Here is a 22,431-nt window from a genome sequence, read left to right as displayed (position 1 = left end):
CCCTCTGGAAATTTACAGAAGTACCAGTAATTGAAGGATCAGCCACTTTGAAGAAGTTGTATGTAGTCTGTTCCTGTCTCCTTATTCCATACCTCCCTTCAGTATTCTTTCTAGAATGCCTAAAGTTAGCCTTATTGTTCCTTCTCTCTCAAGGAGTTCATCTGTGTTTTCAGCTTTCATCACCAGCTCCAGGTACCTAGCCACCATACTTTCCTGTTTGTGCCAGTGTTGTCCACTGTTTTCCCAGGACCATTGTCATCATACTCCCTCTCTCTTCATTAATAACCTGGACTGGGTTTTCCTTTCCACTTGACAGCCCTCAACCCTCGTCCAAGTTCCATTACCTCTTGTCTGGACTATAGAGCCAACGACTTTAAATCTTCTGGCCTCCAACCTCTCTCCATCCATCCACCCATGGACTGTCAAAAAATCAATCTTCCTATGGCATGGTGTCCAAGTGTCACACTCTTTGGTAAAAAAATCTGCCATGGGAAGACAGTCTCACAATAATAACATATTTGTTTAGTGCTGCTGAGTTTAGGAATTGCTTCCACATGTATTATCTGTGAAGTATGTATTATTTTTCATAATTTATGGGTGAGGAAACTGGTTCAGAGCCTTAAATTGAGGCCCTCTGAGTCCAAGTTCAATGACACAGTCACTTCTCACTATGCCCCAAGCCCTAAGTATGCCCAGGAAGACTTCGGAGACAGTGCAAGTTTGATGAGTAAAGGCGTGGAGAAGGTAGGACTGCCTGTGGGCCATGAAGGATGGAGAAGACTCACTAGGCAGAGAGGACTGGGGATGTATAAGGCCAGCAGAGGCCAGTGAAGACACACTTGACCAAGTACAGGTTCATCTGGGAGACTATCATGAAAAAAGGTGCAGGATAATGGGGGCACGTTACAGGGGAGGGCAGTGCCATCTTGATCCTATCAACACTGAAGATTTATAAGCAGAGAGTGAAAAGATGAAAGTAGCGCGTTAGAATGATGTGAGGAAGTGAGGAGGCATAACACGGACTGAAAAGAGGCAAAGTAGGCCACTGCAGTCTTCTCAACCAAGTGATGAAGTCCCAACATTTCTGCATCCACGGATTCTCTATGGAGAGCAGAAAAGAAATAAAAGACAGACAGACAGAAGAAAGGCAGTGTTTCCCAGTAAAAGACACTAGGCTCTAGGGAGTTGACTCCTGGTTCTGCTGTTTACAGTCTGTGTGCCCCTAGACAAATAACTTACCCTCTCTGAGCCTCATTTTTCTCATGCGTTATGTCTACACTGTGAAAATGTCCAGAGAAAATACATGACAAGCATTCCTCTTGGTCTGGAGCATGTCCAATTCCTTTTTTGTGCCCTCAGCACCAGGCATGGAGGAGAAAACACATATACATCGAAATAATCGGAAAGCACTTACCATACTGCCTGGTACAAATTTATTTATCCATCCACTCATTTCTTCATTCAATGAGTATTTTTTAAAGATCAACACTCTTTTAGGTTTAGGGAATAGATTTAGGAATAAAACAATGTCCCTTTCTTCATGGAGCCTAAAAGTTGGGTCTCAACATATATTAGCTAATACTTGTGTTATTATGGTTATTATAAATTCCATCTACTTCACAATTTGCTCAGACCCAGCCCTGCCAGCACTGCATGCTATTTAGCGTGATGGTAAATTGGTCTAATTATTGTGTATTGGGATACATGAATCACATTTGCATTGGTCCAGAATTAGCATGGAATTAAACAAGTTGTAGAACAGAGAGGAATCTGTTACTTTCATACAGTATTGGCTCTCTCACTACAGAGACGGTGTTTGTGATTATCCCCACTTTCCTGATGTGATAACTGAGGCCCAAAGAGGAACATGGACATTTTTATGCAATAATTACATAGCTACTGGTGTTGATATTTTCTCATACTTTACAACATCAAAACTTTCATGAAGTCTGTAGCTTTTATGGGGGAGGGTATGGCTCATTGGTAGAGCATGTGCTTAGCATGCATGAGGTCCTGGGTTCAATCCCCAGTACCTCCAGTAAACAAATAAATAAATGTCTGTAGCTTTTGTAAAAATTACAACTCATGTCTCATGCTTTTAGGAGAACAAAAACCGAAGGTGGTATGGGAAGAGGGCTGGTTAGTCTTCTGTACACCTAACCTCTTATTTATAGTCTGACTTAAAAGGGCATCTCTAATTACTGAAAAAAAAAAAAACTTGACTTTTCAGCGAATACATTTCCATGTAATGGCAAAACGGTTGCCATAGATATTCATTACTCCAGCTTGTTGCACATGATTTGACCTACAGCTTTAGATATAAGATGTGTATTTCAATATAATTGGGAGAGAATTCCTTCTCTAATTTACTTATTGGACACGCATGGTTCATTCATGGAAAGAAAAGTGTTTCTTTATATCCTTTTGATTCAATAAAAACACTAATACTTTGTGTTGGGCACTTAGATTGCGAAGGCACTCCCGGAACGTACATTTTTCAAAATTGTTTATATGACTGTTCCATATCTTGCCTAGCTGATGAGAAAATCGCAGAGGCAAAGAGGCAGCATGGAGGCAGGAAACCCAGCATTGTCAGAGCAGAGGCTACTAGAATGTGAGATCTGGAAGGGACCTTGGCATTTGTCTAGTCAATCCACCTCAAACTTGACCTTTCGTTTTTTTGTTTGAAATTTCAAGCCGGTGAAAGACTGTCAGAGGCAAAACATAGGTTCCGACTGGAACAGTAGCCGTAGTGATGGCTGTTTTTCCAACCTTCCTGCTTATACTCAGGATTTCACCTGAGAACACAGGCTCCTGGTGTCAGGCATACTGTGACTCAAGATGGTGAAGGACACCTAGGGACATGGGGTACTGCCTAGTGCATTTCATATCCATTCTCTACCTTGTTTGGAAAAACAGACAAGCTATCTGGTGGCAGTTTCACTTTCGCAGGGCTCCAAGGAGCTGAAGGGCATCCTCCCCACTGCTGGCCCTGAGCATTATGAAACCTGCCCCTCCTCTATAAGGATCAGGGAAACTAAGCTACAAAACCAGGGCCCAGTTAGAAAGAGATAGAACCTTTCAAAGGGACATAAGGAAATTCTTTATGAAGTGCCAATTGAGCCCAACAGGTTTTTGGACTTGCACTTCAAACCTGAGAAGTCCGAATGAATTCCTTTTCTTCCTTTCTTCCTTTTTTTTTTTCTTTTTCCTGTCTCCTCTTCTTTTTCTTCTTTTTTTTCCCTAGCACCATCCTCCCTGCTTTCATGTGAAGAAACAATGTGCATTTTTAAGGAGACTCAGCAGGGAGTAGGCATTTTTATTCCGAAGAGATACCACAGATAAAAAGAGCTGAAGAGAGTCAGGGTCAGACATAGTTTGACATTTGTCACTTTCTAACCAGTGATGGGTAATGTCTACAGAACGGCTGCTGTTACTGCTGCTGCAACAATAACGCATTCAAATGAGCCAAGAAACGATTAAACCTGCACAGAGTCAGAGTATGCAGCTGAATTCAGGCTGCACACACAACACGTCCCTCACTGAAGTATACTTGCTTTCCTTACCCAGATTTTTGAGAATTCTAACGCCGTTTTCTTTCTTTTTTTCTTTCTTTTTTTTTTTAAGTTTTTTTTTTTTGAGGGGTGGGGAAGGAAGATAATTAAGTTTAATTTTTTTTTAATTTATTTTAAATGGAGGTACAGGGGATTGAACCCAGGACCTCGTGCATGCTGAGCATGCGCTCAACCGCTGAGTTCTACCCTCCCCTCTTAACCACCGTTTTCTTAATTCTCCGACCACGCAGTGCGGTATTCCGGCAGGCACGTGGTTTGCCGGGAAGGAGGACTATGCAGACACATTGGCAGGAATGAGAAAGGGGCTCTTCCCTGCTCCTCCATTTCCACCACCTCCAAGAACTTCTCAGGGTCAAGGTAAGGAGGCAGCTAAAAAAATGTATCAAAAAATACTTGTTTTCACAAGTCAAATCTCCGACTTTAAGTATTCTAGTTGGTGTGACTCCTCACTTTATTTCCTTTAAAGTATAGATTTGTGTCAGGTTGTCTGCCTTTAATAAATATGTACAAATAGTATGATTTCTTAAATGTGCTGGTGTTAGGCAATGGTTTAGTTTGTGTGAATAAAGGAATTTGAGAAAACCTTCTGGAGGTGCTAGAATGTTCTAGATCTGGATCCACATGGTGGTTCCATAAGTGTGTACATATGTAAAAATTCATCAAGCTATATATTTCAGATTTATGCACTTACTGTATGTATGTTATACAAAAAGGGGGATACAACAAACCTCAACTATAATTTTTTTCAGTGGAAGGGTTAGGGGTGTGTGTGTATATATATATGTGTGTGTGTGTGTACACTTTGGAGATTTTTTTGTACTTTATGGTAAATACGTGTGGCTTTTACAGTCTCAAAAATAATAAACATATATTTTTAAAATGAGCATCACTGTCCTGGTGAAGAGAAGCTCTCATTTTTCTTTCTTGCTTTGTTATTTCCTCCCTAATGTTTCCTGCCTGTTACTTACATTATATCTCACCCCACTTAAACTAACATCTTCTTTCTTCTTGCATTATTCGCAAGCATTTACAAAGCAGCTACTTCTGAAATCTAGCACCTCAGGGCTCTCAGCTGGGTATGGCTGTGGGTGATGATTAGAACTCGGTGCTGAGTTATCCAGGCAAGGCCTGCCCAGGATGCTCAGAAGCTGGACAAGCTGGAAGAGTGAATGAACCAAGTCCTGGAGGGAGATGCGAGGATAAAGGATGAGAAATGACTGTATAGACACAAGCATCCCAGGGCCAAACTGGTGGCATTAACAACTACAGAGCTGAAAGTGGAAAACCAGGAAGAAACTACATAAGCTCAGAGCTTGGTTGTAAACTTTGGAGGAAAGTCAAGAATACAAGCTACAAATTCTGTTGAGGGGCTTGGCTCTGCTTTAACAGTCAGGAGAACCTGGATGCCTGACTGCCAAACTGCTTAAAGGTGATAGGATGTGACGGTCACCTCCTTTAAGTCAAGTACTGTAAGATGTTGCACTTTTAAGACTCAATATTCATTTGGCTCCTTTGTTGTTTCTTTCAGGCTGGTGGAAGAGGTTGTTACCTATCTCTAGATAACAGCTATTATCTATTGAGTTATTCTCATCTATACACCTTCCCTGAAAATATTATTTCCCACCTTTTGCGCACTCGCTATGTGTTACTTAATCTTTGTGGCAACCCCCAGGAGGTAGGTTCTGAATCCCCATTTCACAGATGAGGAAACTGAGGCCCAGGGTAATTAAATCACTTGCCCGATTTTTTATTTTTTATTTTTTACTGCAACAGCTGCTGCCGCTGCCAGTAATTTAGATATTTTGGGCACTGCTTGCTAAGTTGGGATATTACCCATAGGGACCAAGGGCGGCTGTGGAAACAGAAATGTTATAAAGGTTGAAGTGCTGAGCTGTCAGCTATGCCCAATTCTGGCTTCACGAAGCTAGTCCTTTACTAGAAATGAGGAGGACCAGCTGGTCACAGTCCTCCCCCAACCTGGGGAAGGCTGCTTCCCTGATCGGAAGGAAAAGCAGCAAAAACTCCAACTCTACCCCCGACCCCCGAGGAAACACTGCATTGCAGCCTCTCCACCCATTCCATGAAGGAACACAGCTCCAGCCTGCACCACGGCCTCTCCATTCATCGCTGTGTCCCTTCTTTGAATTCCGTTTTAAATGTTACTTGACAATTGGATAAAATCATATTTCAAAGAATGCACTGGACAACGTGTAGCAGGGACCCATTAAAACACCGCTTTGGTATATACAAAAATATACTCCTTTTCACAGATTTAAATACTTCTCAGCTCTCTCCAAAGGACTGCGTGACAGATGGTTTCAAAGAGAGTCACATTTACAAACAGCAGACAAAAATATTATTTAGCAGATTCTCCAAGAGTTCTGAGCCTTCCAGAACCAACCTTTTCCCATGGGTGCTTTTATTTCTAATTTGTGGAGGCGCAAGGAAAGAATCTCTCCACTTCCTAGCAACCTCCGTGTGTGTATTTCCTGGGCTTGCAGAATATAAAAGCTGAAAGAAATTCTAGAGCTCTGAAGCTGACTCTTGTGTTATTTTCAAAAATACTACCTCGGCCTGAAAAATATGAATTCTTTGCCCATGGCAAACATTAAGCCAAAAGCCAGGGTTGGGGGATGGGAGGGTCTACGTGAATAAGAGCAGAATGAACTGATAAAAGAAATTGTCACCAGAGTTATGAATCATATACACAGCCATTTGGTAAAGTAAATTATGCTTCGATTAAAGCCATCAAACAGGGACCACCTCCTGGACAACTGCTCTGCTTCTCAAGTTGTGAAAAAAGTCACGTATCAAGCACATATTATGGGATGGGGGGAATAGCTCAGCGGTAGCGTGCATTCTTAGCATGCACAAAGTCCTGGGTTCAATTTCCCAGTACCTCTTAAAATATAGATAGTTTTTTCAAAAGCACAAATTATGAAAAGGAAATAAGCCACAGCCCTGACCTGTCCCCCAGGAGCATCTACCCTTGGTGGGGACCGAAAAGTTAAGTCACAAAGTAGGCAGCTGGTATTAAATGTGTGTTATAGCCAGTGGTCCTCATCAGGGGAGGGGGGATGTGGCTTGGCTTTCTGGGGGTGGGTCCAGGCAAGGGGAGATATCCACACCAAAGAGACCTCAAAGGGATAGGAGGAGGGTGGAGGGCATGTCAGATAAACAGAATGCCTTGAATAAATGGCTTAGAGGATGAGCATCTGGGGATGCCCAAACTGGCTGGGAGGAAAGGCTGCTTGGCCATGTCAGTGTGACCCATTAGAGTCTGTTCTCTTCCTGTACCAGTGAAGACTGCCGTCTTTCTCTCACTGTCAGCTTTGCCCTGAAAACCAACAGTATTTACACCATCTTTAACGGGTACCCACCAGAAGAAGAAGAAAAAATCTGAGCAAGGCAACAATATAGACCTCGCTTGCTTTCTGATGAACAGCACAATTGTGGGCTGTGGGAGCAAAGCCATCCTACAGAGAGTTGGTGCATTTTCATCTCTTACAGTGAAATTTTCGTGTTTATTCCTCCCACTCATGTTCTAGAATTTTATTTATAACACTTTCTGGCCTGCTCTTTAAAGTGTGCGTGCGTGCCTCTGTGTGTGAGAGACTGACTGGGAAGCTAAAGTACTCTATTGGGCTTTGAGCGTCTGGAAAGCAGGCCCCACATCCATTCCAAGTATAATTATGATCCATTATGCAGGAGGAGCAGCGGTATAGACGGTGCCCCTCTGTTCTGGCTGCACCATCTTGCATAGCTGCCTCCTGGGCTCATAGCCATCCATTCCATCCCAGGAAGGCTGCCTTATTCCCCAGGGCCTGCTGCCAGGCAGGTCCTGGACCAGACCACCCAGACAGGTGGCTACAGGTGTCAAGAGAGAGGCCACCAGCCCAGCTGGGCACCTGGCATGGAGCTGACTCAGCCTGACAGGCAGGAAGTGCTTCCCAGATCCAATGGGGAGGAGTGGGCCTCCTTGCCCTGGTGTGTGGCTTAGAGGTAGTGGCTGCAGGCTGCAGAGGGACTGGATGGGGGCGGGGGGAGGGGGTGGTGCCTGGCCCACACTGAGGCCACAGTGAGCCCTGGTATCTTTCCTGGGACAGGGCTGCCTTTTCAGCCCCACCCAAGGCTGGACAACCAGTCACTTGCCTTTCACTGAGGTGAGGCTCAGAGATGGGCAATCCCTCCTGCTGCAGGTCAGGGCTGGGGGCTCCTCCTCAGGACGGACCCACAGGGAGAGAGAGCAGCTCGGCACTGCTGGGGGCTGAATTGATTCAACAGAGTTTTTCCTCTGCTGTCTTATGTCTGTGTTAACTCATTCATTGATTGGGGGCAACATAATGTAGAGTGGAGAATCCTAGATTTGGAATTAGATCAACTTGTGTTCGAATCCTTGCTCTGCCATTTCATTCCTATGCGATCTCAGGAAAGTTATTTAATCTTTCCAGGCTTCAGTTTCCTCATCTGGAAAATGGGAATAAAAATAGGGCATTCCATGAAGGGTGGTTGTGAAGCTGGAAAGTATCTTGAACATAATATACAGATACCAAATATTAGCTTTGTTTTTTGCCTCAATGTGCCATACTGATTTTTAAAAAATCCATTTCAAAAACCATGAAGAGGGGGGAGGGTATAGCTGAGTGGTAGAGCGCGTGCTAGCATGCACAAGGTTCTGGGTTCAATACTCAGTACCTTAAAAAGAAAAAAAAAACAGATAAATAAATAAAAACCTAATTACCCCCCCAAAAAAGAAAACCCATGAAGAATCTATGTCAATTTCTGTTGATCTAAATATTGCTTTAAATACATGGATCACTGCCTAGAATTTTAGCCAGCATCTTGCTATGGAGAGATGTGGCTGTGATGGTTTGTTTTATAGCAGGGTTTCATCTGGATATTCAAAACTTTTTATTCTTTGGTGTTTATTCTTGCTGTGTTGTCTTCAGATTTATTTTTCACCCTCCTGCAGAAGCCCTCCAGGTTGGACCCAGGTCTTCTTGTTTTTGCAGATTAATGTTTCTGAACAAATAAATACATTACATCAAAGGCCTATTCAGCCATCTCAGCAAGATATTGAAACACCCCCATCTGAAGTCAAGGAAGTCCCCAGAGTTGTCAGCTTGATCACTGAGCCTGAGACCAGAGAGAAAGGGGAAGCTGGCCAGCCTCAAGGTCTTTTTAATTGCTCCAAACAAAAGGTTAATGAGGAAGTGGAGAGGCCCTTCCTGGGGGGACACAAAGGCAGAGCCCTTCCCTCAAGGAACTTAGAATCTCCCCTTGGCTCACTGCCTTCCCGATTATACCCTCTTGACTGTTGTTTTGTAAGTGTCCTTAAGTCTTTTCTCAAGAGAGTCCCTTGAAGATGGCTAATTAGGCCTGTAAACCCATCGGAGACAAGGGCCTTGGCTTTTCTTTCTTTTGTTTCACTCTCCCTCTCAAGGCGACTGGAACAGTCCTCGGCACATGGCCGAGCCTCAATAGAAGCTGCTGACTGTCTGACCTTGGGGACTTGGTCAACAGGCTAGTTAGAAGCCCCAGCTTAAGTTGTGTGAAGTGGTGTTCACGAGTGACTGTGGCTTGCAGGCTGGCTGGCTGGCTTGCTGGTTCAGATGGTGCAAAAGCCATCACAAAGTGCAGGCCTGCCAAGGGCAGTTCAGTCCAGAAAGCCAGCCTGGGAGCAGATGGGGGTGGGCGAGGTGGCAAAGGGGGGTGGCTCCGTCGTCTCCTTCAGTAGCTTGGATGTAATTACCTCTACAACGTGTGCCCAGGTTACCTACTATGGAATTGAGTCTTTGACAGCAAACTGTCTATTAAAAGTGATAAAAGCCAAAGGGAGTAGGGAAGGGGAAGTGGTGCGGGGGGTAGGGTTGGGGAGGCAGGACGGGAGTGTCTGTTTTGAAAAGCTTGACCTTTTAAGATATGTTTAATACTGTCAACATCGAGTATCTTTTAGTTGCTCCTATTACCCCCACAGTAAAGGGTTTTGTGTGATATTTGCTTCTGTTAGCTAAGGAGTCATTGAGCATATTAGCCAAAGCACAACATTCTGGGTGATAATGGAAATTCAGGGAAGCCTTTTTGTCCTGGGGGTGGGGGGTAGAGAAGAGCATACCTGGAGCCAGGAAGGATTCCTAGTGGAACCATTGAGAATTAGGGACTGTCATGTCTCCTATTAGGATCAATTTCCTTCCCTTGTAGAAGCATAATGATGGAAAGGCATCCATCTAACCAACTGAATATCACTATAGCCAATGACCAGTCAAATCTGAGAGTCAAGGAACAATGTTCCTAAGGCCTCTTGGGGGAAGAGAGCAGATTTAATCCATGTGGTTTCTGAAGGAGAAACTGGGAACAAAGGGTGGAAGTTACAAGGATGCAGATTTCAAAGCTATATAAGGAAGAGCTTTCTAAACCACTAGAGCTGTTAAAATCTAAATGGGTTGCCTGCTAAGGTAATGAGTTCTCCATGTGGGTAAGTGTTTAAGTTTCTGATTTAGTCCTCCTAACCACATATCCTGCTTCTCTGCCCAAATTTGCAAAACCAAAGGCCTAACCGCCCATGATTCAAAGTGACTAAATGTGAGATCCTGGCATCCTAGTCTCGGGGGCTGTTGGGTCCAGGGGGTGTTGGGTCCAGGGCCAGTTCCAGCTGGTATAATGGGGATTTCTTCCTGTAGAAATCAAAGTAGGGTCCTCCAGGCCTGGCTCGCTGGGGGGGGGGGGGGGGGCGTGGCTCCAGACCAAGTACTTCCTGGAGTGAGTTGAGATGCTCCTGCTTTGCCCCTCGGGGAGTTGGACACTCCAGGTGTTGGACCTTCCTTCTGTTATTGGGCTTTCTGGGTTCCAGGCGGGCCATCCGGCTGTAGCATCCCACCTGTTCAGTCACTCTCTAAGGCAGGTCCATTCTTCTGCCCCAAGGAAGAGCTGCCACCAAGCAAGCTTGGCAAGTAAATACAAGACGTTTACAAACTCCAAAACATTTTTCACTAGTTTGCCAGTCCCCTAAAGGTACTCTAAAAGACATGAAATTAGCATTCTTGACCTTTGACCCTACACAAATCATCATTCTCTGAAAGAGTGGCTATTTGCAAAGCAGAATTCAGCCATTCAGGTCTGATAGACTCCACCTGGAGATGTGCACTTGGAGAGGCAGGTTTAGAGCCTCTACCTTCAGTTTCATCTCAGTTTTAAGTGTATTCAGCCCTTAAATGAATATTCATTTTAAAGAAAGCATTCAAGACTTTTGAGTGCTACTTTCAATGGTAATATTTAACATGGGGTTGGGGAAATTTATCCATTTATAATTTATAAAGTGTTTTCAAGAACCTGGACTTAAAGGAGCAAAGACTCAGCACCCCTCCCCCGGAACATATATACTCAATAAATATTAAGATCTCAAATGAAAACTCGGATGCCACTGTCCCATTGGGGTGAAGGCAGATTTGGTATTGTCACCCACTCTCAGTTTACAGATGAGGAAATTGAGGCTTATAGATGTTCAGTGACTTGTCCTCTCACCTCATCTGCCAATCTGGAGCTAAACAGGGAAAGCAGAAGCCATGAAAATGGATGGGCCCCTGTGCTGTTCTGGGGCAGGAAAATCTGCTGCAGGGCAAGTGAGTCTTTGCTGCAATCTCTTTGTATTGCTTTGTGCCCTGCCTCCTATCTAAGCTGCAGAGTTGTGGCTGTCCAGCAGGTTTGGGGTCTGAAATGTCTTCTACCACCTTCAAATCTTACCGGAGAGAAAAAAGAAAAGCTTTTCATTATTCTAGTAATTCAACCACCCAGCTATTTTCCTGAGTTTCTTTGCTGTTTTTGTTAGATTTGAGGAAGACTTTATTATTGTCAGATTCTCTTTGATTTTTAAAAGTTTTTAAGGTTAAAAAAAATTTTTTCCCTTTTTTTCTTTTTTAAGAGGGAAGAGTCTAAAACTGGTAATGTCCCAGCTTCTCTCACTCTCTTTTAAATAACTTGTAAAAAAATAAATAAACTTAAAAAAATTAGGCACCTTGATTGTTAACATCCTCTCTTGATGGCTCAGAGCCCACTTCAGTGCACTTTCATGAGTGGGTACAAAGACCCTGTGGGTCCCCTTTCCATCCACCATCACCTCCCTTATGGCCCTTGAGGACATCAGGAGCTTGCTTTCCATGAGCTCCTGTGAAGAGTAGTAAGGCTGAGCTGATCAGCAACTTGTACCATACTTGGGCCTGGAACTTGAGCTTCTGGAACATACCAAGACTGTGCCCTTTGGAGGAGAGCTGGGGGAGATGGAGCCAGGAAGGATTGTTACAACCACCTCTGCTCCGCCCCCACATTCTAATGGGCAAGGAGAGGGGAGGGTAGTGGGACAGAGGTCTCTGGGCATAGCTGGAAACAAAGACAAGAATCAGTGGGGAACCTGCTGAGGAAATTCTTGACAACGTGGGTGGCAGAGGCTGTCTGAGAGGAAGGCCTTACTATGTGTCAAGGGCCTGCTAGGTATTACTTATTCATTTCTAGGTGCTTTCTTATGTTATCTCATTTAATCTTCCTAACAACCTCAAGAAATGAATGCTAAGATCCCAGATTGTACGGATGAAGATACAGAGAGGCGCTGGCACCTGCCCAGGGTCACACCGCTGGCTGTCCTGTGAGGCTGGCTTCAGTGCTCCTGTTTCCTGCTTGGCTGCAGCAGGCCAGCAGCCCCAACACCATCTGACCGGGAAGAAGAAAGAGGAGATGGCAGGAGATGCTTTGCCTTCCTGGGTTTCTGCAGTTTCCAGGCCCGACACTGAACGGGGAGGGTCTGGAGCTGCTCTGCTCCTCTGCTTGGTGCCCACCGGCCTCCTCCTGTGTCGACCCCCCAGGTACCCCGGGAACACACAGTCTTTAGTGTGCTGCCCTCCCCCCTCCCTTCCCTCCACCCCCCCCTACAAACTGGAGCTCTTATCCTCAAATTCAACCCTCCCCGGAAGCAGGAATCTATGTGCTAATGTGTTAATCCTCCTATTCAAAAGGTCGCTACTTCCCTACTGTGGGGACCAGCCACAGCCTATAACCTGCCCCATACAGTATTTCTGTCCTGGGGTGAGCCTTGTTCCAGCCTAATTATAGCACAAAGGGGAGTTTAGACCCACTCAGGCAGTTGCTTAAATTTACTGGGAGCAAATGGGGCTAGGGGATTTGGAAGGTAGCAATAGGGTCCCGACTTCCAAGTTACTGGAGATCACGTGATGGCCAGGGCTCTGAGAGGAACTGAGAGGGCTAGAGAGGAGAGTCCTGAGTGTGTACCTGAGCTAGAGGGATTCCCCTCAAGAGGCAGGAGACTGACCTCTTGGAGGAATGCAGCCCTCCCTCCGGGGGCCATCAGGAGCCTGTAAAAAGGTGGCCTCCCCTGTAGGAACCTTTCCTTCCTGTGTGGGAGAGAACTGGGCTCAGGTTGCAACCAGACCATTCTGAGAAGGCCTGGAGAGAAGGGAATGGTGGGAACAGGCCCCCGGAGCCTTTCATAATGGTGGCAGGGAAGAGAGGCAATGGTGGCCTCACTGTCTGGCTGGGGCTTCCCAAAGGACAGAGGCCTGGGGGAGTTATGGGCACCTGCTCCTACTTTGCTGAGCAAATGAAACAGCAGGGAAGATATTCTGCCCCTCTCCTGCCTCTCCTTGGCCACTGTGGTATGGCAGTACCTGGAGGAGGAGGAGGAAGAGAATGAGGAAGATGAGGGCCTGGTCACTGGACATAGGAAGCTGCTGAAAGGACTGGTGTTTAAAGGGAAGGAGCACTGGACTGGGATTCAAGAGTCAGGGATCCAATCTTTTTCAGTCTCTGACCCTGTATCTTTCTTCATCTTCTCGCTAAGTAGGTTGGGCTAGCTCACTGATAGGGACCTTTCCAACTCCAGTATTCCAGAACTGACCTCCTGAGGAGAGTTTCTGGAAGTTAAAAGGTGGGACAGAACATGAGGCTGGAAGACACAGAAGACCTTTCCCCCTGGTGAGTCAAAACTGGGATGCCATGATGGGTGCCACTGCCACAGTCAACAGCCTCGGCCCCACCGCTCGTCCCTCCTGAAGCCCTCATGTGAGGCTACAGATAACCAGCCATGGCCGCCCCCTCTGGTCCCTGGGATTCACTGAAGAGCACAAATCTGTATTTGCCCTGTAAAGACCTGACTGACAGAAGGCCCAAGATCCCAATGGGCAAACAGGGCAAAGTGTGAAAAAACATATTACAATCTCTTCTAACAATCTTGTGATTAGGGATAATGAATTTTCTCCCTTTTGCATGTTTTCCAACTTTTCGGGAAGGTGTTTATATTAATTTTTCTAAAATTCGTTTTCCTAAAAGGAAGTTTGCCAGGGACAAACTGATTTTGATGGCAAGGTCAGATTGATCAGCCCTTCGCTGGGCTGAGATTTAATTTGGAATTATACTGTCTAATATGCTAACCACTAGCTATGCATAGCTATTCAAATATAAATTAATTAGGATTAAGAACAATTTTAAATTCACTTCATCCATTGCACTGGACACATTTCAAGTGCCTAGCTGCCACGTGTGCTAACGGCTACCATATTGGACAGTGCACATATAGAATATTTCCATCATCTCAGAAAGTTCTACTGGATAGTGCTGCTTTGGAACACATATGCAAATAGGTCTGAAAGTCAAAGTCATATCAAATGTGTGCTAATGGTACATTGGCCCTACTAAAGAGACCAAATATCTTTAAAGCACCTACTTGGAATCCTTTGCCCATAGTAATGTGATTGTTCCACTTTATTTCCTTATAGTCATTCAAAGAGGTGAACCCAACCTCCTTGGGCAACACTCTGTTACAGTTATTACATGATTGAAAGTAATAAAACCTTATTTCCTGAAAGTATGATCTTACCACTTTTAAAGTAGTAACTGACCTTTGGCTCATCTTTCTGGATCCCAGCTTCCTGCATCATTCTAGAAGACAGCCAGTCCATCTGAGAGGCTGCTGTTTTGCAAGATGGGTGAGGTCTGCCGGTAGATCCTGAGATGTCTGATAGAATTTTAAAGCCAGTTGTTACCCTGACACCTTATTCACAGAAGATCAGGCCTTATAGTGGGGAGTGGGGGTGTGGGGTAGAGTGGCAATAGAGTCGAGGGGTGGGGGGTGGGGCGAAGTCCAAGCAACAGTGACATTTGACTGTTACCCTGACGCTTCCTTCCAGGAAATGGGAAAAAAATCCTCCTTATAAGGAGGTTGTGAGACCCCAGAAATGCTAGTCTTTCCCTCTGATCCCTCCCCCAACTAAGAGAGCATACCCTTACCACACTTTTGCTGTGGTCTCACCCATTAACACTCCTCAGGGCAGTTTAGACATCGTTAAATGGGCCAATCTGCTCTGACCAGGCCCTATACTAGGCATCGTGAACTCAGAAATGAGCAAGATCCCATCCCTGCCCTCGAAAAGGATTATACTTTTGCAGGGGACACAGGCATCTAAGCAATGTATTTCAACTCAGTGTGGTAGGTGCTACGTACAGACGTGTGCTGTGCTGTGAGGGCACAGAAAAGGGAAAATGCTGTACTCTGAATGCAGACATAAGGGGAGATTCCTGGAGGAAATGACAGGAGAACTAAATAAAGGGTAAGTAGAAGTTCACTCACCAAGACTAGGTGAGAATTGGGTGTTCAAGGAAGAAGCATGGAGGCATCTAACAGCCTGGCCTTGGCTGGTGGGCGGTGGAGGAGCAAAGACTAAAAACAGTTTGCTGTGGCACCAGCACAGGGCAGAGGTGTGTAGGAGTTGGGGACACCTGGGTAATGGAGTTGGCATGGTAGGCCACACAGGACCCTATGAAGAGTTTGGACTTGATCTTGATGACAATGAGGACACCCTGGAAGGCATGCTGGTGAGAATGGACTATAGGGGAATTTGTCTGCATGGAAAAAATCAGCAGAGCATCAGAGATCCTGCTCCTATTCCCAACATATGTACTGGAATCACTCAATCAAGGTCACTGAGCTTCCAACCAAGTTCTATGTCTATAGTACATTCCATTGTCTCTGAGAATGCACCACAGGAAGAGCCTAGGAATGGGCCAATAGGCGCATTTCCATTCATTGAAACTGGTCGATATGAATGACGCAAGGTACAGTGCTAAGCACTCTGGGAAATGAAAAGAAAATTAAGGCATGGCCACTGCCCTCAACCCTCCTGCTTTTTGAAAAATCTAAAAATATATCAGAGGCTTGGCTGTAATTTAAATGGTAGCACATGTAATACTACTCTGGGACGTGTAACGATGTTTAGAATGATAACGACTTCTAATAATAACTTTGGTGATATAAAAGTTTTTTCTCAGGAAATGACAGGCGTTTAGGCAGAAATTTGTGCTACCAAGACTAAAATATGATATTGAGCTTTTCTGATTGACCCAGAGAAGTGAAAATGTGACCAGAATTCAAAGTTAGCTATTTCTTTCTATGGCTTTGGGTATATTCCTCCTCTGGACATCAGTTTGTTCTTCTAGAAAATGGACTATCCAGTCCCAAGAACTAATTCAATATATGCTTATATATGTGAGACATTTCCTTTTATGCTCTTTTGCTTTCTTTTTAAATTCCCGTTACTCTATTTCTCAGGAGGATTTGGTTCTCTTTCCCCCTATGATTTCCACGACGTTTCAAAGCTCTTCAAATGAAAATATGCGAGTCATGACTTGTGGGTAGCAAGTTAGGACTTGTGGGGACAGTTCGGGGGAGGGCAGACTCTGAGATCTTGCCAGCAACTGTTTTCCCCCTTGATTCGAACGAAGGAAAAGATCATGTTATTTATACAGCATAAGGTTCCAGATTTTCAGGAATGAAATCTGAGCCCAGCATGTCAACATATTGGTCTGGTCTGTCTTGGAATCTACAGTAGATGGATTTCTTTGTGCTGGGAAACATTAGGAAGGTCAATATACTTTTCTGATTTTTTTTTTCTTTTAAGAAAAGGGTTCATTCTCACACTCTAAAGTGGTGGTATTAGATATCATCCAGATAATACACTCAATGGTCCTGCTGACTTCGGTTTCAAACATAAAGCCCCAGGGCAAACAGCTTTTATGTATTCAGTTACATGTTCTTTCCTTCACAGATAATGTTTTTCCACACATACTCCCAGCCCTGGAGGAAATAAAGAAGTGAACAATCAAATGAAATAAAAATAATGGTGATACTAATGAAAGTAAGCCCCAAATTGCAAGGAACCCAGAGAGACATCAGCCTGGGCTTCTCAATCCATCAGGAGTTGCTCCAGAAAGGGGAACTTGATAGAAGCAGCAGGTTGGGCAGAAGCCTCCTGGCAGAGGTGAGCGGCAGCCCTGGTGGGTAGTGGAAAGAGTTCCGGGCTGGGGATCAGAGTCCTGCCCTCTTTTTTGATGAGCTCTGCAGCAAGGTGGACTCACTTCCCCTCACTGGCTTTCAGGTTCCTCATCTTCAAAAGAAAGGGGTTGGCTTAGACCTACAGGAAAGGACACAGCGCTGGAGTCAGGCAGCTGGAGGTCTGCCTCCTGGCTCTGCCACTGGCCGGTGTGTAACCTTGGACAGTTATTCTCTGAGCCTCAGTTCCCTCCCCTGTAAAATCAAGGACAATAATACCTTCCTGACCGAGCTATCCTGAGGATTAAAGGGATAATGTTTTTTAAAGTGTCAGGCACATCGGAGCCAGCACTCAGGAAACTTGAGTTCCTTTTCGACTTCCTCTTTAAGTATCTCCCAGCCCTAAAACACTCTGGCTCCAATCCAGTTCCTTTGTCTCCACAATCCAGTCCGGGGCTTGGAAAAGTCCCTCGTTCCCAATCACTGCGGGAGCACACACACCTGAATTGTTTCTTTCAGTTTTCCAAATGGCCACTCAAACTTTCTTCCTGGGAAGTTTTGGCCCCAATTCACGGTCTCTTAAGAGTGTATAGTCCCAGTTTTTTCTTCCCTGACTCTACTTGGAATTCCCTTCCCCCAGGCGGTGACGGGGAGGGTGGGGGGACGGGACGGCCCGAGGGTTCAGCTCCCCTCCTCCTCGCATTCCCATCCTCCAGGTGTTTCGTACAAGCCCAAGATTTAGCAAGTGTTCCCGTGCGGGAAGGGCCCAGACCCGGCTCATCTTCCAGGCTCTGGCTTTGGGATTAGTGGATCCCAAAATAGGGTCCCTTAGGGGGTTGGTTTCTTGGTGGTTGAACTAACATGGCTGTGTGTGGTGGTCATTCTTTGGGGAGGGAACTTCTTGTTCTGATCTCCTTAATTCCAGGGAGGATGCAGATATATATTTATAAAAGTAACATATATAATTTATATATATTTATAACAGTAAAAGAACCACATTACAGAACCTTTGAAAAGTAGAGAAAAAGAAAACTCCCTCCCTATTCATAATTACAACTCCTCAGCGCAGACACTGGTAGTATTTTAATTTTAAGTCTTTCCTTATTTATTCCTATATACAAACACACACTTTGTTTTACCTTGCTTTCTACACAGTCAACTCTTTTAGGTAGATACTTCATAGTTACTATTTTATAAGTAACTAATAAGTTACTAATAACTTCGGACTACACCTAGGGGGTTCAGTGTCACTCATTTTACAATTTTCTTGTTGGCTCTTTAGGTGGTTTCCAATATTTATTGTAACTAACATTACAATGAATATATATTAGCATAATGCTTTTCACCCAAATTTCTTACTGTTTCCTTAAAGTCAGCTCCTAGAAATTGAAATATGGGGTTAATGAGCAGGAACATGTTTATGGCTCCATAAATCTTGCCCAAATGCTTTCCAAAGGGTTGAACCAATGTACACGCTGACCTAAAGCAGGTGAGAGTGTTCCTTCATCAAACCCTTCCCAGCACAGGTTCTCATCTTTCTTTTTTTTTTTAAATGGAGGTACAGGGGATTGAACCCAGGACCTCGTGCATGCTACACGTGGGCTCTACCATTGAGCAATACCCTCCTCACAATCATCTTTCTTAGAAAGTTGATTGTGTTTTTCAGGGTAACTATGCTTTGATTTCCAGTGAGAGGAACAAACACTCCCCTCTACCCCCTTGAGTTTGATTACTTGTCTTTTCTGGGTTTGTTTTTTAAGCAAGCCTTTTGAAGTGAGTGTGATTCGAATGAAGAAAGATGACTTAGTGAATGAAAACTGGAAGGTTGGCCCAATAATGCTGTCAAAGGAGACATGTGAAATGGAAGAAGTGAATGAATGTTCTCCAAGGAAAGGAAAGGCCAGGGGCAGTGGGGGATGAGCTGGGGAGGGGCTAAAAGGTGGAGCCAAGCCCCTTGCTGGGGTCCTAGTCACAGGTATGAGAAAGATGTACAATATTTTGAAGAAGCAGCGGTTTGGACCAATTGAAAGCAAAAGAGGCTGGACTCCAGACAGGAAATCAGCATCAAGGATTTGGCGAAGAGATGAAAGAGAAGTGAATTTTGGATTAAAGAAATGACAGTCTATCAGGTACGGGGCGGCGGAGGAGGGAACCCCCTACTCTGACTCTCATTGACTGAACATGTTCCCTGAGCCCAGACACTTTTTGGAGGCCATCTCGATGAGCCCTCACAATAACCCAAGGAGAGAAGTAACATCACTAGCCTTATTTGACACATCTTGAAACTGAGGACCCAAGGAGCTCAGTGCAGCAGCCAAAGCCTCATTCACATATGACAGAAATGAGAACTTGAGTCCATGACTTTCTATTTCAAAACTAACACCTTCAGGATCAAGAATAAGATGTAGACAAGGGAGGCTAGAGAAACAGCATTTCTCCAGCATATGAAAGCCAGGGTGTCAGGCCCAGGCAGAAAAAGACCCCAGAGACCAGTGGCCCACAGCCCCAAATTCTTTTGGGAGTAGGGGCTCAGGCCTGCCAGCATCCCAGCCTGAATCTGAATAGGCTGTCCCTGGAGGCTGCTGAGCAGGGTCCAACAAGGATTCTGATTTCTAAATCCTCACCTATTTGGATGCCAGGTGCCTTAGAGCTTCGCCACTCGTTCAGGATGCCAGCGCCTCTTAGGACCAGCACAGTGAATGTGAGAACGCAAGGCTTTTTGTTTGCCTAACAGGCTTTCCTCTCCCCTAGATCAATGAAGGAATGTGTCTCCTGCTCAATTTCAAGTACCTCCTCTCTCTCTCCCAATTAAAGTGGAAACTCTGCTGGGCTTAGCGGGTTTGTGGTAGACAAAGCCAGAGCTAAATTTTCAAAGGCACTTGTCTCCTAGCCCCTTATTTCAACTCCTCGTTATTTCACTAAAAAAAATGGCTTTGGGTTTGAAACACAGATTGTTTGACTGGTCACCAATACAAATGCATTCTCATTTCATGACTTTCTATTCTGCACAGAGTCTTGGGAAGTATGGCTGGGCAGCGCACATCATTTGGAGATCTGAGTAACAGGGAAGCCATGGTTCTAGGGAACTGTCTTAGTTGGGCTGGTTTCAAGGTCTGGGTTTCCAGAATCCCCACACTCAGCGCTCAGCAAGGAAGGAAATCCCGCTGGCTCATTGTCTTCAGAGACCAACAAACCTTTGTGTGAAACAACAGTAATAACAGATCATTATCATGACCTTCGTATTCATTCTATCTCTATCTCTGTATCCGAAAGGAAATACTCCAAAATGTTAGCACCAACATGTTATGTTGCTGGGTGGTCTTATTATAGCAAAATTTTCAGTTTTTTTTTTTTTTTTTTTTTTTTTTAGAAACAGAGGCGGGAGGGTATAGCTCAGTGGTAGAGCTTGTGCTTTGCATGTACAAGGTCCTGGGTTCAATCCCCAGTACTTCCGTTAAATAAATAAATAAACCTAATCCTCCCCCCTCCCCCCAAAAAGACACAGAAGCCAAGTGTTTTATTTGTTTCTTGACTTTGAAGCACTCCCCCTCGACGACATCCTTGGCCTGAGACCCTTTACCGTAGTCCTAAACTACCACACAACTGCAACCAACCGCTTCAGGGGGCTTGCCTCTCTGTCAGTTTGACAGAGGCCGATGCATTCCCCTAGTTTCTTGTGGTCACCAACCTTAATTAGGTTGCTTTGGGTTTCAGCACAAAGGGCCTCCACCAACTCCACAGACACAAGCTCATCCCTGTTGGATGCAAGCTCACAAAGACAGGCTTTGGCAGTTTCAGGAATTCCACATGCTAGGCCCTCCCGAATGGGATGGTCCTCAGCACCTCTTGTATCGCAATATTAACGTCCCCTACACCCCCAGTAGCAATGCCGTCCTGGGCCATGGCGGTGGGTTACCAGTGGAGCCAAATCTTGAACTCACCTGATCCCCAGCTTCCACGAGATTGGGGGCGGCAAGGAAGGAGCTAGACTTTTCATTAAGACTTTCCTGTGTTTTTCCCAGATTTCCATAACAAGGATGGCTTGCTTTGATATTTGGCAAAACAGTTAAGAAAACAGCAAGAGTTATTTAAAATGCATTTTATTCAGGACCATCCAGGTGATGCATCGCCTAGCATATTTTTATTTAGCATTTAAAACCTGCTGGCACTGGTGAGATTCAAAGCGAAAGGTGTGACTGTTTCAGGGAGGTTATTTATCAGGTACATTTTTGATGTTTACTCATTTCATTCTCCGGGTAGTTTTTCACTAGTATTCATAGTGCAGGTGAGGAAACTGCGTCACGGAAAGTCACTGAAAGCCTCTGAAAGACCTCCAGCCCTGAACTGCAGGAAAGGGATTGCGCCCTGGCTAAAACCACACTGTAAATTAGTGGAGATTCTCAGCCCACAAGGCAGGTTTGCCTACTTTAGAGCTTGTGGTCATTAATTATATACCATTTTCTTCTATAATATATACACTCATACATATGTGATTCTTGACATTTTAAACCTCGTAGTCTAGTTGAGAAAATATGATAAATACAAATAAATACAAAAACAGGCAGTCCCTAGTTTGTGGACCCTCCTCACAGACGAAGTCCCTGATGTATCTCAGCTGGGAAGTCCCTGATGTATCTCAGCTGGAATCTCCCTCTCTGGCGCTTCGGAAGCCTGGGCTGGGCTACAGGGAATTGGACTCTTATCCACACCAGCCTTGTTGCAGAAGTTTTTCTGCTTTGGCCGTGGCTGGGATCCACCATTGCAGTCCCAAATCATCAAATTGCAAATCTTAGGTTTCATTCCATTCTGCCTTTAACAATTAAGGCAGTGCTTCTCAAACTTTCATGCGCATACGAATCACCAGGGGATCTTATTAAAATGCAGATTTTGAATGAGTACATGTAGGGGTGGGGGCTGAGAGTCTGCATTTCTAATAAGCTACCAGGTGATGTTGATAATGCTAGTTTCAGGACTGGGTAGAAGGCAGTAAGGAGTTAAATGAGCTAACCCAGACCCAAACGTTAGTCTCGCCCATCCGGCCCCCAGCAGGGTGCCGAGCTGCGCTCTCGGCCTCTCTGTGGGTCCGTTCAGAGGAGGAGCCCCCAGCCCTGACCTGCAGCAGGAGGGATTGCCCATCTCTGAGCCTCACCTCAGTGAAAGGCAAGTGACTGGTTGTCCAGCCTTGGGTGGGGCTGAAAAGGCAGCCCTGTCCCAGGAAAGATACCAGGGCTCACTGTGGCCTCAGTGTGGGCCAGGCACCACCCCCTCCCCCCGCCCCCATCCAGTCCCTCTGCAGCCTGCAGCCACTACCTCTAAGCCACACACCAGGGCAAGGAGGCCCACTCCTCCCCATTGGATCTGGGAAGCACTTCCTGCCTGTCAGGCTGAGTCACCTCCATGCCAGGTGCCCAGCTGGGCTGGTGGCCTCTCTCTTGACACCTGTAGCCACCTGTCTGGGTGGTCTGGTCCAGGACCTGCCTGGCAGCAGGCCCTGGGGAATAAGGCAGCCTTCCTGGGATGGAATGGATG

At 45.2% G+C, this 22,431-nt stretch overlaps 1 non-coding gene and 1 pseudogene across 1 annotated transcript; one reads left to right on the top strand and one right to left on the bottom strand.

Moving 5' to 3' along the window:
• Window positions 1–10,173: 10,173 nt before the first annotated feature.
• On the bottom strand, window positions 10,174–20,805 carry LOC135320242 (small ribosomal subunit protein eS12-like; annotated as a pseudogene).
• On the top strand, window positions 20,284–20,356 carry TRNAA-UGC (transfer RNA alanine (anticodon UGC)). Its single transcript has one exon. It is a non-coding gene; the product is annotated as a tRNA-Ala (tRNA).
• Window positions 20,806–22,431: the final 1,626 nt, after the last annotated feature.

Source organism: Camelus dromedarius, chromosome X, assembly GCF_036321535.1.
Source record: "Camelus dromedarius isolate mCamDro1 chromosome X, mCamDro1.pat, whole genome shotgun sequence".
Lineage (NCBI taxonomy): Eukaryota > Metazoa > Chordata > Mammalia > Artiodactyla > Camelidae > Camelus > Camelus dromedarius.
The sequence above is the reverse complement of the archived record's forward strand: the minus strand, read 5'-3'. Positions and strand labels throughout refer to the sequence as shown.